This window comes from Nycticebus coucang, chromosome 10 (genome assembly GCF_027406575.1).
Source record: "Nycticebus coucang isolate mNycCou1 chromosome 10, mNycCou1.pri, whole genome shotgun sequence".
Taxonomy (NCBI): Eukaryota; Metazoa; Chordata; class Mammalia; order Primates; family Lorisidae; genus Nycticebus; species Nycticebus coucang.
In genome coordinates this window covers 111,681,362-111,698,900 of record NC_069789.1, presented here as the reverse complement: position 1 = coordinate 111,698,900, position 17,539 = coordinate 111,681,362, and the positions used below count along the sequence as shown (strand labels likewise).

General features: G+C 45.0%; 1 protein-coding gene across 2 annotated transcripts in view; it reads right to left on the bottom strand.

Moving 5' to 3' along the window:
- LOC128595859 (zinc finger protein 83-like) overlaps window positions 1-17,100 on the bottom strand; it is a 35,945-nt gene extending 18,845 nt beyond the window's left edge. The window contains exons 1-2 of one of the 2 annotated variants that reach the window (XM_053604936.1): window positions 16,835-17,100; window positions 10,601-10,727 (exon numbers count right to left, since the gene is read on the bottom strand). The gene's annotated coding sequence lies outside the window, so the exon portion shown is untranslated. Of the gene's footprint in view, window positions 1-1,108; window positions 1,199-10,600; window positions 10,728-16,834 lie in introns of those variants that run through there. The other variant, XM_053604935.1, reaches the window with a different exon arrangement.
- Between the last annotated feature and the right edge of the window lie 439 nt (window positions 17,101-17,539).

Here is a 17,539-nt window from a genome sequence, read left to right as displayed (position 1 = left end):
GAGGTTGCTGTGAGCTGTGATGCCATATCACTCTACTGAGGGCATCATAGTAAGATTGTCTCAAAAAAAAAACAAACAAAAGAGTAAGGGTTGGAATTTAAAAGAGGAAGGGCTTTATGCCACCCAGGGGAGCAAAAGCTGAGTAGAGTCCACAATGGCCTCGCTCCCAGACCGGTTCTGTCTTCTTTTTATCTCAGTCAAAAGTTTCACTCAAGGGTACCTTTCTCATTGGTCAGTCTGAATCAAGCTAGAGAAGCGGGCTGTGGCTTTTAGAGACCTGGAAGCAAGTATTAGTTGCCAGCTCCCAGGAAGTTAAGCGTCTTCACATTCTTAAAGCTGAGTCACCACGGGGAGGACCCTGCAGGTTTGTCATTGGGGCCTTCTTGAGAAAACCTCTGGTCTCCTGGACACACTTTACCAGGGTTTCCTCTCTCCTTGGGTCCCCCTCACTCTTCTTCAAAGTTTTCCTATTTCGTCCCTCTTCCTCCCCGTCTCTGTTACTCCACACATTCATCAGTAATAAATAGGAATAACATGCTCGCCTGAACAGCGCACAATAATTACGTTTGAGAGGACATTTGGTGTCACACGCCACTTAGAGGAACTGGTGACTGAGGACCGTCCCGGGGAGCTGACCCGCCAAGAAGAACAATGGCGGGGTAGGGCTGAGGGGACGGATTAGGGCAGAGGTGGGGTCTGCAGAACCCCCGGAACAGGGACGGGACGGGGCTCCCGGAGAGCGGGGCTGCGGCGCTGCCCCCCAGGGACACTCGGGCGAGGCCGGGAACCCGGAAGTGCGTGAACCCCTGTCCCAAGCGAGGACTTTAGGGGGCGCGGAGGGAGTGCAGGGGTCACTCAGGGGCTTTAGGAGCGACACGGTGCAAAATGGGGTGACTCCCATGCCTGTGGCAGAAAGACGGAGAGCAGGACCTGCCTCAGGGCGACTCAGTTCACAGGGAAGCGACCCCAGTACGCTCACTGGGACTTGAATTGACGCGGAGTGGAAGGAGCCGCGCGGGGATTTGAGGTCGCAACGGCCCCAAGAATCCGGGTATAGAGGGGTTGGGGACTGGGAAGCGAACACCTGATCGGAAAAAGAGAAACTCACCGGGCCCGGGATCGCCTCTGTTCCAGTCAGTGGCTTCCGGTTCTGCAGGAACCTGCGCGCGAAGGAGAGGCGGGGACCCGAGAGCTTGTGGGCGGGCACGGACAAGGGGCGGGGCGTCAAGGGCAGGTGGGGCGGGTCTGGGCGGGGCCTATGCTTCGGGCGTTTCCTCAGGTGCCCAATTTCATGGGTTTAGGGGACAAAACGTCTGAAGAGGCAGGAGCTATTCAGAAGGCAGGGAATTGGAATCTAGCTGAGAGCGTCAACCTCCGCTGGTGATTAAATCCAGGAACATTCCTGCAATTAAAATTAAGTTCTGTAATCACATTAAATACTCCAGGGATGTCGGTGTAGGAGAGGCAAACTACAATGTGAATTGCAAACCTCTCCCTGGGCTGAATGTGCAGTTTCAGGCTGATGCCCAACAGAACACATTATTTCCAGTTTACTACAGAGGGAGGGCTTCAAGCCTAAGCTCAGTTTCAGAAACTGTCAGAGGGACACCCTGGGGCCTGTAGGGTTCAGGCCAGTAAAGGGTGGTCACCAAGGGCTTCTCTGGAAAAGCAGTAACTCTCGAATGTAAATTGGAATTACGTACGTGTTCTTCACACTAGTTATTCTTACACTATTGAGATTATGTACCTTTAAGATAAAATTTGTTGGCCTTATTGTAAGCTCACATCAATACATTCTGAATGTACCATTAAATTCATGTGAATGTAAGTTCAATAGGAAGGTCTTTAGAAAATACATTTCAAAAATTGTCTTATATACATATACCTATATAAATACATTTTAAGAGTGAATGTCTTACTCTGTTACCTTGGATACAGTGAATGTGGTGTCATACCACACACCCACCTTAAAATCTTGAGCTCAAGAGATCCTCTCACTTCAGTGTCCCAATTGAGACTTCAGTTGTTAGCCACAATGCCCACTAGTTTTTCTATTTTTAGTAGACAGGGTTTCATGCTTGCTCACACTGTTTGAACTTTTGAGCTCAAGTGATTAACCCACCTTACCCTTCCACAGTGCTATGATGTGGAGAGCCGGCCTTGAGCCGCAGGGCCTCAACAGCCTATCAAACACTCAAGGAATGAACCCTCAACTATATCTCCTCCCCTCCCAAAACAACCATATTCCTTTCTTCACGCTCCCTCTGCCAGAAGTCCCCTACCTCTTTCTTTGTCTAGTTAATTTTTAGGAACTATGCAGAAATAGTTGTGTTCTTTCCCTTTTTACTTCTTATGATATGTTAATGACCTTAGGTACAAACAGTTAACAGGATGATTTGTCTTTGTTAAAGTTATTTACAATTTCCAGCTTGGGGCCCATATCACAGTGTTTACCATGCTGGCCAGATACCCCAAGGCTGGTGGGTTCCAACCCAGCTGGGCCAGCTAAACACCAATGACAACTGCAAGAAGAAATGGCCGGGCTTTGTGGTGGGCACCTGTGGTCCCAGCTGCTTGGGAGGCTTAGGCAGGAGAATCACTTATGCCCAGGAGTTTGAGGTTGCTGTGAGCTGTGATGTCATAGCACTCTACCTAAGGCGAAAGCTTGAGGCTCTGTCTAAAAAAAAAAAAAAATCACTGGCCCAATCCCTCAATGTTATTGTCTGTTATGAAGTATCTTCCTCAGGTGGGACAAAAGAACATTGGTAGAAACACTGTGAGTCAATTATAGCTATGAAAAACTATTAAGTTTTGTTATTTCAAACTGGGGTATCATGATGTATCCTGAATAAAAGAGATGCAACTTGCAACGCCAAGTGGTAAATGTGAATGGCCTCAAGATCATGCTGTACTGGTAGTTTCGAGAAATTGCCTCCTTGGATAAAACTTTTCTCTCTTTAGCTTCAAAAAAGGGACTATTTTTAAAATCAATAAACAACACCTATTGCCATTAAATGGAGGTGACCACCAGTATTCCTGTGTTATTTCTACAGCCTTTATTAGTCTTTAAGAAGCTATTACTGAGGCCTGGCATGGTGGCTCCTCCCTGCAAACCTAGCACTCTGGGAGGTTAAGGTGGGTAGATTACTTCTGCACAGGAGTTTCACATCCCCGTCAGCAAGAGTGAGACCCCCAACTCTAAAATGAGCCTGATGTTGTGGTGGGCACCTGGAGACCCAGCTAATATGGAGCCTGAGGTAACAGAAATTAATCTCCAAAGGCAGTGTCCCTTCTTTCTAGAAAATGGCACAGAAATGAATCTCAGTGGTCAACTGAGGATTGTCATTCTACTGATTCTTTCTCAGACACCACAGCGAAAGGCAGTAAGGATGGCATATGAGGACATGTCAAAGTTCAGGGTGAAAGTCATAAAAAGTAAAACATCCTTTTCAAAGAACCTCAAATAATGAAACATTGTATAACTTAAATACCCCTGAGTATGTCCATATATCCTTGTATGTGTGATACGTGTCATATCATGCTGGTCAATCTATTTTGATGCAGGGGTCCTCAAACTTTTTAAACAGGGGGCCAGTTAACTGTCCCTCAGACTGTTGGAGGGCAGGGCTATAGTTTAAAAAAAAACAAACTATGAACAAATCCCTATGCACACTGCACATATCTTATTTTGAAGTAAAAAAACAGAATGGGAACAAATACAATCACACTGCCTCATGTGGCCTGCGGGCTGTAGTTTGAGGACCCCTGATTTAGAGTTACTCTCCACCATGTAACATCAGACATTAAATACTGGAGAACTAGAGACTGCTTTATTTCTGGTGCAAACTATGATATTCCACAGTAATGGTCCTTGGGTATTAGTCACATGACAAATACTTCATTTGGGTGGTTTCATGGAAGATGTACCTTTAGTTATGTAATGAGGAGTGGGTGAGTGGTCAGGCCTGGATAAAGCCCAGCCACACTTTGCATGTATTTGATTTCTCTTTAGTATGGACTCCATGTGCTGACTAATGATGGAACTCATGATGAGAAGTTGTCACCCTCAATGAGTCTGCAGAGTCTGTCACAAGTGAACTCTTCTGATGCTATCCAAAGTACAAAATGTGACTAAAGGCCTTACTGCATACATTCCATTTGTAAGGATTCTCTCCTGGGTGAATTCTTTGATGACTTTTGAGGTACAATTTTAACCTGAAGACCTTGCCACAATCATTAGATTTGTAATGTTTCTCTTTGTTATAAATACTGAGGTTAACTCTTAAGGATACTTTCTGCCTAAAAACCTTATCATAATCATCACATTGAAAGGGTTTATTTACATTATGAATAACCTGATGTACATTAAGTTTTGAACACAACCTAAATTAGTCCTTTGTAAAGCTCCTCTCCTGTATGAATGCCCTGATGCTGTATAAGTTCTCTTTTGTGAGCAAAGGCCTTGCCACACTCATTGCATTTGTAAGGTTTCTCTTCAGTACGTGTTTTCAGATGAACTATAAGGGATATCTTGTGTCTGAAGGCCTTGTCACATCCAATACACTTTTAACCTTTCTCTCCAGTGTGTGTTTTCTTATGAACTATAAGGGGTTTCTTCCATACACAGGCCTTGTTACATTCATTACACTTGTAAGGTTCTCTCCGGTATGAATTCAGAGATAAACTGTAAAGGATGCCTTGCCCCTGAAAACTTTGTCACAATTATCACATTTATAGAGTTTATCTGCATTATGGATAACCTGATGTATATGAAGTTTCAAACATGAACTCAATTTTTTCCCACTGTCACTGCATTTATAAGGCTTCTCTCCTGTATGAATGCCCTGATATTGAACAAGTTATCTTTTACAGTTGAAGATCTGGCCACACACATTCCATTTGTGCGGTCTCTCTCCAATATGTGTTTTTTTCTGATGAACAGTAAGGGATAGCTTTTCTCTAGAAGCCTCATCACAGACGTTGCCTTTGTAAGGTTTCTCTTCAGTATGAATGTCCTGATGTTGTGTCCTTATTATACTCATTACATCTGTAAGGTTTCTCTCCTGGATGGCTTCTCCAAAGTTCTATAAAGTCTGAATTTGGCCTGAAGGCTTTGCCACACTCTTCACATGTCACAACTTTCTTTCCAGTATGAATTACTCCCTGGTTAGGAGCCCTTAAAGACCCACTAAAGGCTTTGCCATGCTCATTATGCCTGTATGGTTCTTCTCTAATGAGTGCGTCCAGTTCTTGTGTGACTATGGAGAATTCCTAAAATCATTCTTGTATTTATTACATATGTGGGTTTTGAGTGTAGAGGAATATTTTCAAGTGGGGAACATGAGGTAATATGGTTGAGAGGGTTTTCAACTTCACTCCATTCATCAATTTTACCTTCCACTTGAAAGGGCAAATGGGAGTGAATCTGAGTTGATCTTTAATAGGCTTGTATCTTATACCCTTTCCCAATACACAGTTCCTCCATAAAAAGAAAAAGAGGGGAACTTTAACCAATGGCTCTGGCATTTCTGGAGTCTGAACATATGACTAGGATCTGTACCACCTACTTGGACATTGAAAGGAACATCCACATACTTTGCATGTCACATCGGCAATGCTAAAAATGCAAGGAGGTAAGTCATGCACTGGAGTAGTGGGCAAGGTGCAGGAGCTGGGGGGATTATGGGTGAGTTTCAGAGAGATTATAAACATAAATACAACAGATGCTGAAGTCTACAAAAACAAGGCACAGACAAGCTTTGTAGGGTAAATAAGACATTTAAAAGAAGCTGCTTACATATTAGTAATACTAAATAAAAATCTACACAGAGTTCAAACTAATCAAGAAGAAAAGAACAAACAATCCTATTTATCATTAGGGAAATAACAAGAACAAAAACTCTCAAGAAAACAGATGACTTCAACAAACACATGAAAAAGTGCTCATCATCCTAATCAGCAAAGAAATGCAAATCAAAACCACTATGAGGTATCACCTAATCCCAGTTAGGTAGGAATTGAGTGAGAATAGCCCATATCCCAAAGTTCCAAAGCTGCAGATGTTGGTGTGGGTGTGGAGACAAGGGAACACTTACACACTGTAGGTGCAATATCAAACTAATACTAAGCCAGTCCTGGCTGCTCCTGTAGCTGAGTGAGTAAGGTGCCCATCATATATACCAAAGCTTGTGGGATCGAACGAGGCCAGACCAGCTAAACAGCAATGACAACTGCAATAAAAGAATAGTCGGCCATTGTGGTAGGCGCCTACTCCCAGCTTACTGTGAGCTGTGAGCCCACCGCACTCTACCCAGGACGACAGCTGGAGACTCTGTTCCCACCCTCCAAAAAAAAAAGCCAGCTGTTGTGGCCTGTGCCTATAGTCCCAGCTAATTTGGAGGAGGAGGCAAGAGAATCACTTAAGCCCAAGGGTTTGAGGCTGCTGTGAGCTGTGATGCCACAGCACCACTCTACCCAGGGTGACATAGTGAGACTCTGTCTCAAAACAAAAAAACACTAATACTACCTTTTTGAAAAAGAAGTATGGCGAATCCTCAAAGAGCTAAAAGTACACCTCTTCATCTGGCTTTTCATCTATATCCTCTCAAATGTCCTGTATAATAAACCACAGGCAAACAAACTATGTCTCTGAGGGCTGTGAGCCAACCTAGCCTTGAGGCACCTCCACCTTATAACTGGTTGGTCAGGAGACGTGACAACCTCCTACTTATGAATGGAGTATCAGGTGGGGAGCAGGCTTGCAGACTCAGCCCTCAGCCTGTGATATCAGACTCTAACTCAGGTAAACAGGGTCACAAATGAAGTACAGGAATCCCTTTCCCGGCCACTAAAAATTTGTTTGTTGGTAGGGAGAAACCCAAAACATTTTGCTGACCAGAAGAGAGATATCCTGCGCTGAGTGGCATGGGAGAACAGAAAAAACTTAGGCTTTCTCTTATCTCCAACTGACCTGAATAGTCAGAGAGGGCTGGAGAGAGTTCCATGCTATTTCCCAGCCCCACATGCAAAGAAAGAGCAGCCAATTATTTTCCCACATCCTCATTAAGTCTTCCAAGTACAGGAAGTGGGGCGGCAACTGAAGAGGTCAAGGCCTCAGGTCTTTGGTGGCCTCAGCTCTGACCTCTATGGACAGAGAACTGAGTACCAAATGGAACAAAATGCAGACATATACACCACAGGGCAAAGAGACCCTTTGAAATGACCCTCTGTGTGTCACACACATTCACAGCACCAAAGTGTTCACAGAGGTCTTGCCTAATAAAATAAAGAATTTGCCTTGGTCTCTGTTTGAGCTCTAGCAGTACTGAAGGGTGAAAAATAAACTTTCCACGTCAGAAGAACACAGTGGTAACCTGAGACAAAGATTCCTGTTTAGGGCTGCACCCATTGCTCGGTGGGGAGGGTGCCAGCCAATACACCGAGGCTGGCGGGTTCAAACCCAGCCCTGGCCATCTGTAGAACAAGAGGAGTCATGGGAACCTTGATTTGTAGGCAGTCAGTGAGAAGGAGAGGTGACCACCTACCGTTTGCAACTAGTGACTGAAGTACAGGACAGTCTTGGGAACCTGACCCTTAACCTGTGGGATCTGCCTCTAGTTCCAGGTAAATAAGGTCACAACTAAGCTGAATTACAGGACACCCAGTTGGTACGGGTCAGAAAATCAGTTGTGGGAAGAGAGAAATCCCCACGTTTGTGTGATGAGCAGTGTGTGAGAGAAGAAAAAAACGCCGTGGTCCTTTCCTGTCTCAGATAGATATGCACAGGCAGAGAGGGTAGCAGACAGCTCGTGCAGTTTCCTAGCTCCAGATGCAAAGAAATAGCAGCCAGTGTTTGCTCACATCCTGATCAGGTCTTCCAAATACAGGAAATAGGGAGGAACCTGAATAGGGCAACGTGTCAGGTCTATGGAGGCCTCAGCTCTGACTCCTATGGCGCCAAAGCTATGTTGCCATGGCCCTCTACCCAGATGGAATCAAGTATAGAAGGACCCATCACAGGGGAAAGAGACCCTTTGAAACAGCCTCTCATGTGCCATAAATGGAGAAGAGAACCAAGAGTTCACCAAAGCAAGACAACAGCGTGTTGTCCATCACAATAAAGACTTTGGCTTTGTCTCTGAACTGCAGCACCAATGAAGTGGGACAGAATAAACCATTACATGTGTAAAGAACAGAGTGACAAGTGGGGACAAAAAAAGGCTTCTGTTCAGAGCTCACAGGATTTAAACCTTTATTGTACTGTAGAACTCTTTGGCATGAGGAGAAATTCCCAAACACTATTTAATGGTGCACCTTTCTCTCTGCCCATTGGAGCTCTTACCTGTTATCACCCTTGAATGCCAAAGGAAAAGGATGCAAATAACGTAAAGGGGTTTATTCTAAGACAAGTATGTGGGACCATCACCTGCCGAAACAGCCACACCCAAGAAGCCTTGAGCAAGTGGTCTCCCCATGACAGGGTTACAGTTTGACATGTAAAGTCATAAGTCAATACATAAAAGGCATACTTTGGATTGGACTGAAAAGGCTGGACATCTCAAAATGGGCCATTACAGGTTATAGGTGGGTTTAGAAATTCTTTGATTTGTATTTATTTAAAGAAATAGGAATCAGTTAAGTAAATTGATTACATGTGGGTGTAGTTTAAGTTTTGTCCTGTACAGCCTCAACCTGTTAGTGAGCTACAAAGAATATCTTCAAGAAGGGAAGGGGGAGCATGTTGAGACAGTCTCACCTTCCTTCTCAGGGTCAGAAATTCACCCTTACAGTATTTCTGGGGTCCTCTTGGCAAAGACGGGGGTCCATTTCATCAGGAGGGGGACTTAAACTTTTATGTAGGCCGGCCATGCTGGCTTAGGCCTGTAATGCTAGCACTCCAGGAGGCTGAGGTAGGTGGGTTGCTTGAACTCAGGAGTTGAAGACCAGCCTGAGCAAAGGTGAGAACCTCTCTCTACTAAAAATAGAAAAACAAGCTAGGCTGAGCTCGGCACCCGTAGAATAGTGGTTATGGCGCCAGCCACATACACCAAGGCTGGCAGGTTCAAACCCAGCCCTGGCCAGCTAAACAACAATGATGACTGCAATAACAACAACAACAACAACAAAATAGCCGGGTGGTCCCGCTATTTGGGAGGCTGTGGTCCCAGCTACTTGGGAGGCTGAAGGCAAGAGAATCTCTTTTTGTGTGTGTGTGTGTGTGATTTTTGGCCGGGGCTGGGTTTGAACCCGCCACCTCCGGCATATGGGACTGGTGCCCTACTCCTTGAGCAACAGGCGCCGCCCAAGAGAATCTCCTGAGCCTAAGAGTTTGAGATGGCTATGAGCTGTGATGCCATGGCACTTGACCTAGGGTGACATAGTGAGACTCTGTCTCAAAAACAAACAAACAAACAAAAAATAAAACTAGCCTGGCTGTACTGGTGAGTGCCTGTAGCTCCTCAGGAGGCTGAGGCAGGAATGTCCTTTGAGACAAGAGTCTGAGGTTGCTATGCGCTATGATGCCATGGCACTCTACCCAGGGCAACAGAGTAAGACTCTTGTCTCTAATAAAAAAAACAAACAAACAAACAGAAAACCAAAAAAATTTTATTATAGTTTACAGATACTTTCTCACCCATCTGGAGTGATCTGGAGTGTTTTTTTTTTTTTTTTTTTAGAGACAGAGTTTCACTTTATGGCCTTCGGTAGAGTGCCGTGGCCTCACACAGCTCACAGCAACCTCCAACTCCTGGGATTAAGCGATTCTCCTGCCTCAGCCTCCCGAGTAGCTGGACCACAGGTGCCCACCACAACGCCCGGCTATTTTTTGGTTGCAGTTCAGCCGGGGCCGGGCTTGAACCCACCACCCTCGGTATATGGGGCCGGCACCTTACTTGCTGAGCCACAGGCGCCGCCCCTGGAGTGTTTTTTACTATTTCCCCTTTACTCTCCTAACTCTAGAGTTTCTTCCTTGTTGCAACATTGACATAAAACTGAGGTCAAAAAAGATTTTTTGTATAAATACAAAAAATAAATGAACATCAAGTCCTGGTGCTATTCCAAATCCCAGCCCCACGTGAAGGTAGGAGAGGGGACACTACAGAGAGATCTAGGGAAATATTTCACAAATTCATCCACTGAACGTACACTTCTGAATGCTGAGGGAACACTGTGAGACGCCGCTGTCCAGCGGACTTACCAAGACTACTGAACCAAAAGCACAGGGGTAGCGAATAAAGAATTGGCTATTTTGGGTGGCACCTGTGGCTCAAGGAGTAGGGCGCCGGCCCCCTATCCCAGAGGTTGCAGGTTCAAACCAAGCCCCAGCCAAAACCTGAAAAAAAAAAAAAAAAAAAAAAGAATTAGCTATTTTAAAAGTCATGTGGTTTCCAGCATACCTCAGCTCTGGTGTGGTGAAAGGTACAGATAACATAAACAAAGGGACAGGTAAGGTCAAGATGGCACATTACGAAGCTTTTCATTTCTGAAGAAATACAGCTTCGATCTCAGTCAAGAACACAGGGGGTTTCAAGAGACAATCAGGGAAAATAGAAAGGGATGCAAGGATAGATCCTAACTTTGGGAGAAAAGTAATCCTCACCCAGAGAGACCAAGTTCCTATAGTTCTCCAACATCACGTCCCTGTATCAAGTCCTCTGAGCAGGGTCCAAGAATGTCCACGCCTCCTGAGAGAATTCTATGGCCACATCCCTGAATGTTAAAGGCCTCTGAAATGAAAACACATTTTACCAAAGGGTTACCAAAATTGAGTTCACATTTACCAAAGTTGAGTTCGTATGTTTACTAAAAAGAGAAGACAAATCTAAATAAAGTATTTCTGAGCTCACTATGTCTCCCTCCTTCTGTTTTATTGTATTCTTCCACTAATGGTTCTGATACCCTTTCAATGAGGATATTTCTCATTCTTGTGGACCATTTAAGAAACAGACAAACAAAAAATGAATGCAGGGCTATCCCTGTAGGTGTGTAAAATACTATTTTTGACACAGAAAGTGATAGTGATCATAGGTGGGGGTGACTTCAGAGATGACAACATTCATGGTGCCTTTAAGCAAAGGCCAGAATCTAAAATCCCAGATGATGGCAGCAAGAGCAGTGACTAAGGCTTCTGAACACTCCCCTGTGCTAGGCGTTATTTTAAATACCATATGCCAACATAATATCCAGGAGAGAAAGCTCTGCTGCTATATTACTGGGAACTGTGTCAAATATGGGTGTCTAACCTTTTTTTCCTGCCATACTTTGTAGGAAGAAGAATTGTCTTGGGTCACCCATTGAATTCTCAAACACTAACAAATGCTGATGAGCAAAGACAGGGCTGTGAACGATTTTCGCAAAATCTTACACAACAGATGAGCAAAACAGTCCTGAAATAATCTACATGCGGTGTCCAGGCCTCAGGTTAGACACCCTGAATATACTCTAAGATAAAATAGTAGACACAATTGAGCATCCCTTTAAATTAAAAAACACTAAACCAAGTACCAACAGGAAAAAAACCATAAGACATTGAGCTTGGAAAGACTTTCTGCAATATGACACCAAAAGCACAGGCAAGAAAGGCTAAAACAGACAAAAGAAATTAAATCCAAATAAAAAAAATGCTATGCATCAATGTTATCAACCAAAAGAGGAAAAGGGAACCTATGCAATGGAAAGAAAGATTTGCAAATCATGTCTCTGACAGGGGTTCATATCCAGATTACATGAGGAACTTACACAACTTCATAACAAAAAAAGAAATAAACCAAGTATAGAATGGGCAAAGGACTTTAATAGGCATTACTCCAAAGAAGATAAGGAAATGGCCAACAGGCACGTGAAAAGATGCTCCAGTGATCACCACTGATCACAAGACAAGTGCAAATTAACATCACAGAAAGACTTGACGGTGTACTCAGGCTATTAATGTTAGAATAGAAAATCCTAAGTCCATGTGGAGAAGTGGGAACTGTCATGCACTGTTGCTGTAAATGTAAAATGGTGCATCCATCATGGAAGTGAGCCGGGGGGTCTCAAAAAATTCAAAATACAGGCCGGGCAGGATGGCTTACACCTGTAATCCTAGCACCTTGGGAGGCTAAGGGGGTGGGTAGGTTACTTGAGGTCAGGAGTTTGAGACTACCCTAAGCAAATGTGAGACCCTGTCTCTATTAAAAATAGAAAAAAAACTGAGGCAAGAGGATCACTTGAGCTGGAGGTTAGAGGTTGCTGTGAGCTACGACGTCAAGACACTCAACCTAGGTGACAGCTTGAGACTCTGTCTCAAAAAACAAACAAACAAGAAACGGCCCAGCGCCCATAGCACAGTGCTGAGGACACTCAGCCACATACACCGAGGGTGGCGGGTTCGAACCAGCCTAGGCCAGCAATGGCAACTGCAACAAAAAAATAGCTGGGCTTTGTGGTGGGTGCCTGTAGTCCCAGCTACTTGGGAGACTGAGGCAATAGAATCGCTTAAGCACTAGAGTTTGAGGTTGCTGTGAGCTGTGACGCTACAGCACTCTACCAAGTGTTGGGCCCTGCCATGTGCCTGAGGCCTAGTGCAACTTCCCGATCTTGACTAGAAGTAGATCCATGGAGCTACTTCCGCATAGCAATGACTCAGCAAGGCCCGGCCTGAAACTGCCTCTACCTAGATACAGCCAATGTGGTGTCATGCCATTGGTCCAATCCTGTTACCACCCATCACACCACCTCAGTCCCCGCCTCCTTTCCCCGCCCCTTCCACACGCCCTATATAAGCGGCTGCTTGTCGCAATAAAGTTGAGTTCCTGCTTTGACAGACTCCCGGCTCCGTGTGTTCCTGTTGGGGCCGCCAATGCTCACCATCCTGCTCAGCCCCTGGGACAAGATAGGGCTGGCCCCGATCTTCCCTCAACTGTGACTGCCAGAGGACCCGGCAGATTGGTGCCCCCTCTGAGGAACTCGGCTCCCCACACACAAAGATCGCTGACAAGCCAATTGGTCTGCCGTGAGTGTACCCCCGTAAATTATGGGGAAGTCCAATTCCAAATTTGACCCTGCTTTGGAATCCCTTAAAATCTTACTCAAAAGCAGAGGACTAGACCTCTCGGATAGTCAGACCCTTCAAGCCTGGGAATGTTTACTTAAGGTCGTATCCTGGCTTCCGGAGGGCAACCTCTTTGACTGGGACACCTGGGATAGGGTTGAAAAATTAATCAGAAGAGCACATATAAAAATGGGGGATATTCCTCCGCTTGGGACACTCCCTATTGTATCAGCCTTAAAGGGCTGTTTTTCCCCCCATCCCCCCAAGAAAATGGAGGGAGCATTGACCCTGAGAGAAGCGGAGAATAAAAGTCCCAAAGCAGAACCGAGCACAGATCAGAGCCCTGAATTGGCGGACCTCCCTGGCCTGCCGAGTCAACCCAAACCTCTCTATCCTTCCCTCAACCCTTTTGGGAATCCTCCAACTAACCCTTTCCGGGCCCCCTCTGCAGACCTCGGGCACCAACCCCCGAGGCCTTCGACCCAATCATCTATGGCAAATAGATGTTACTCACTATGCCTCTTTTGGGAAACTTAAATACATTTTTGTGTCCATTGACACCTTCTCCCGCACCTGTTGGGCGTCAGCACATGCTGGAGAAAAAACTAAACATGCCATTAGCCATATGCTCCAATGTTTCGCTACCCTTGGTCTACCTGATCAAATTAAAACTGACAATGGCCCTTGCTTTACAAGCAAATCCTTTACAAATTTCCTACAAACATGGAAAATTTCACACTCCACTGGCATACCACACAACCCCCAGGGTCAAGCTATCATTGAAAGATTCAATCAAACCCTTAAGGGTCAATTACAAAAACAAAAGGGGGAGTCTAAACCCCCTCATGATCAATTGAAAAAGGCTCTATTCACACTAAATATTTTAAATTTTTCCAAAGAAGGCCCACACTTATCTCCCTTTCAAAAGCACTGGTCTTCATCGGTGACTTATAGTTCCATCTGGGTCCAATGGCGAGATCCGCTCACGGGAGGGTGGAGAGGACCAGACCCACTCCTTACAGCAGGGAGAGGTTTCGGATGTGTTTTCCCTCAAAACGAGAAAAAACCCGTTTGGGTTCCAGCAAGAGACCTTAAATACTTGCCCCAACAAGAAGGGGATAACCTTAATTTATCCAGGGGGTCTAATGCCCCTGAGAAGTGTCTTTCTACTTCCCCCCCAGAAGGAACCCCCAATGAGGAAGCAACTGCTTCCACTGCTGATGATGCTAATGATGTTCATCCCCCCCAGTGACAAGGGAATGGACAACCCCAACGCTATCCGGAGTCTCATAGCATCTAGGGAGGCATCTGTTTATTTTTGCAGGAGAAGTGCTGCTTTTATGCCAACAGATCTGGGATCATGCAAAACAAGATCAAAACACTCCAAGAAGATCTAGAAAAGAGAAGAAAAGAAAGGACGGGCCTACATGGCTTTTTACCCTACCTTCTTCCCCTGACCCTTACTTACCCTTATGTTAGTTATCACCTTTGAGCCCTGTTAAAAAGGTTAGAGGCAATAAACTTAAATCAGGTCGAGGTCCAATATCACCAGCTCATTAACCACGAATCTAACTATTATTCTTAACCGCCCTCCATAGCACCGATGATGGGTAAGATCCCCAAAATGGGACAACCTAAGACAGGATATGGAGAGGCTACACAGTGGATTACATTCATAGTACCCAAAGACGGGTAAGATTACTCTGCGTTCAGTCAACCTAAGACAGGGACCAAACTGTTGACATTTGTATCCCCATGATGGGTAAGACTGAAACTGCAAGAGCAGGCAACCTAAGACAGGGACTATGTTTTTCCACCATACAAAAAACAAAAGGGGGAATTGTTGGGCCCTGCCATGTGCCTGAGGCCTAGTGCAACTTCCCGATCTTGACTAGAAGTAGATCCATCCAGCTACTTCTGCATAGCAATGACTCAGCAAGGCCGGGCCTGAAACTGCCTCTACCTAGATACAGCCAACGTGGTATCATGCCATTGGTCCAACCCTGTTACCACCCATACCTCAGTCCCCGCCTCCTTTCCCCGCCCCTTCCACACGCCCTATATAAGCAGCTGCTTGAGCCAATAAAGTTGAGTTCCTGCTTCGACAGGCTCGGTGTGTTCCTGCCCCTGGGACGAGATCGGGCTGGTCCTGATCTTCCCTCAACTGCAACTGCCGGAGGACCCGGCAACCAAGGGCAACACAGTGAGACTCTGTCTCAAAAAAAAAAAAAAAAAAAAAATTCAAAATGCAACTTCCACATGATCTAGAATCCCACTTTTAGGAGTGTATACAGGAAAGACAGAAAGGTTTCTCTCAGTGAGATATCTGCAAACTCATGCTCATCACAGCATCATACACAACAGCAAAGAAGAGGAAGGAATAAACATGTGATCTACAGACGAATGGGTAAGGAGAACATACCATATGCATGTAATGTAACATTATTCAGCCTTAAAAAAGAAAAAAGGAAATCTTGTCACATGCTACAAAATGGATGAACCTCAGGGACTTTATTCTAAGAAAAATATGCCAGTCACAAAAAGACAGTGTGGGATTCTGCTCCTATGGAATACTTAATGCTGTTAACTTCTTACAAAGACACCGTGACAGATGGCAGAGAAATGAAAAGTCAGAGGGGGAATGGTGTTGCTGGGGACAGTTTCCCAGTATGACAACTTTGAGGAACATGTAGCATAATAATGGGAATACACGTAACACTGCTGAACTGTGAAAGACACAAAGAAAGAAACTTTATTAAAGGACATACCAAAAACACGATCAAGGACCGGCAAACCGAATTCTCATAAGAACATGTGGACATGTAAAGACCTCTGTGACAACAAGTCCAGAGCCATTCACAGACAAGGAAAATACTGAGGTGTCAATGAAGCTCTGTCACGTCAAAGAAGAACAAACGTAATTGTGAAAAGAAGAAGAAAATGGAGGGATTTACCAAACTAAACATAAACCCCTTAGGACATTAAATACCTAAAATAAGATCTACATAAAAATTCAAATTAGACAGAAACATAACCAAAATGTTACCCAGTAAAACTTTAGACTCAATGAAATATAGTATTTTGTGATCATGAAAGGACTTGCAAAGAAAGATAAAAGAAACAAACAAAAGCACAAGAAAAACCAGGTGGCATTAGAAAAAACAGATTCTGTTTCACATTTTTGAAATGAATAATTTATAAATAGATACCAAGACATGTATAAAGAATATAAACCAAAGGATAAAAAGTAGATCTTAAAATATGTGAAAAGAAAATTGAGGCAAGTATGAAAATCCATTTTATGTATACACTTCCACAAAATAAAGAAAATTATGAACACTTACCACAAATTGAAAAATATTAACATGAAGGCTCGTCATTTTCCTCAGGGTTTCAAAAGTTGGAAGTACAAAAAGAACACAGGAGCAAGTTTTGTTTGATGAGGGAAAAATCTCACCTGCTCTGGGTAGATTCTCTAGACGCAGCTTCTCTAATCCTGGTCTACAGAGAGTGACAGTACACCCAGATGTGGCCCCTATACAGTCCCTGCTGCCCCACAGCACTGACACCACAGGGGCCACATCCCCTCTCTAACTGAAGTCCTTCCCAGGGCCCTGCCCTATGGAGCCTCTGCATAAGCTCAAGTCACTGGGTCATGGGGAGAGGGACTGAGGGAAGGCAGGGCTGAGTGGCAGCAAACACGTCAGGCTGGACGCTGCAGAGTCGGAGATCAGCAAGTCCAGTGCCTGGCATTTCAGAAAGAAGGAGGACTCAGATGACCCACCGACAACATCACTGTACCTGAGGCACAGCCATTTCTGAATCCTTTTCTTTCCTTTTCTGGGCTTCTTCATGTAACTGGATTCTTTAGAAGTCAATCCCGAATAAGAAAAATACTCTGCTTATTGTTTAGAATCAACACACTCCCTCCCTGTGACACAACCACTCATACAGGGAAGACCTTGCTCTGTCAAAAAGCAGGTCCTCTGCTGCCCACTGCACCGAGAGGGATGCAGGGACAATACACTCCTACAGAAAGAAACTGGTGATTCTCTGACCCCCTCACCAGAGCCCGCCTCCCTCCTGGTGACGTTCCACACACAGGGCAGCAGAGGAGAGGTGGGCTGCACTGAGCTCCCCTCCAGGGCACAACCCCAAACCTAAGGCAGAGCACAGGTCCTCACCCTCTGTGATCACAGACTGACCTCAGCCCTCAGCAATGGGGGACACAGAGCCTTTGTGCTCAGTGCTGTACACAGACTGGACACACCTGGTCACTAGAACCATTACTAAAGGTGGGTCCCCACTTGACAGCACAAATTGGAAGGGGATAGGAGAGATGTATTTGATAAAAGCCTCTACACTCTAATATGATGCCAGGCCTGAGCTCCACTCAGAGTGTCAGGGCCAGGACCCTTCTCTCCTTGTCTCTGCTTTCCCCATGGAGACTTGTCACCAGTGTCCTGACAGCAAATGGCGAGGGACCCAAAAGAAATATACAGTTCA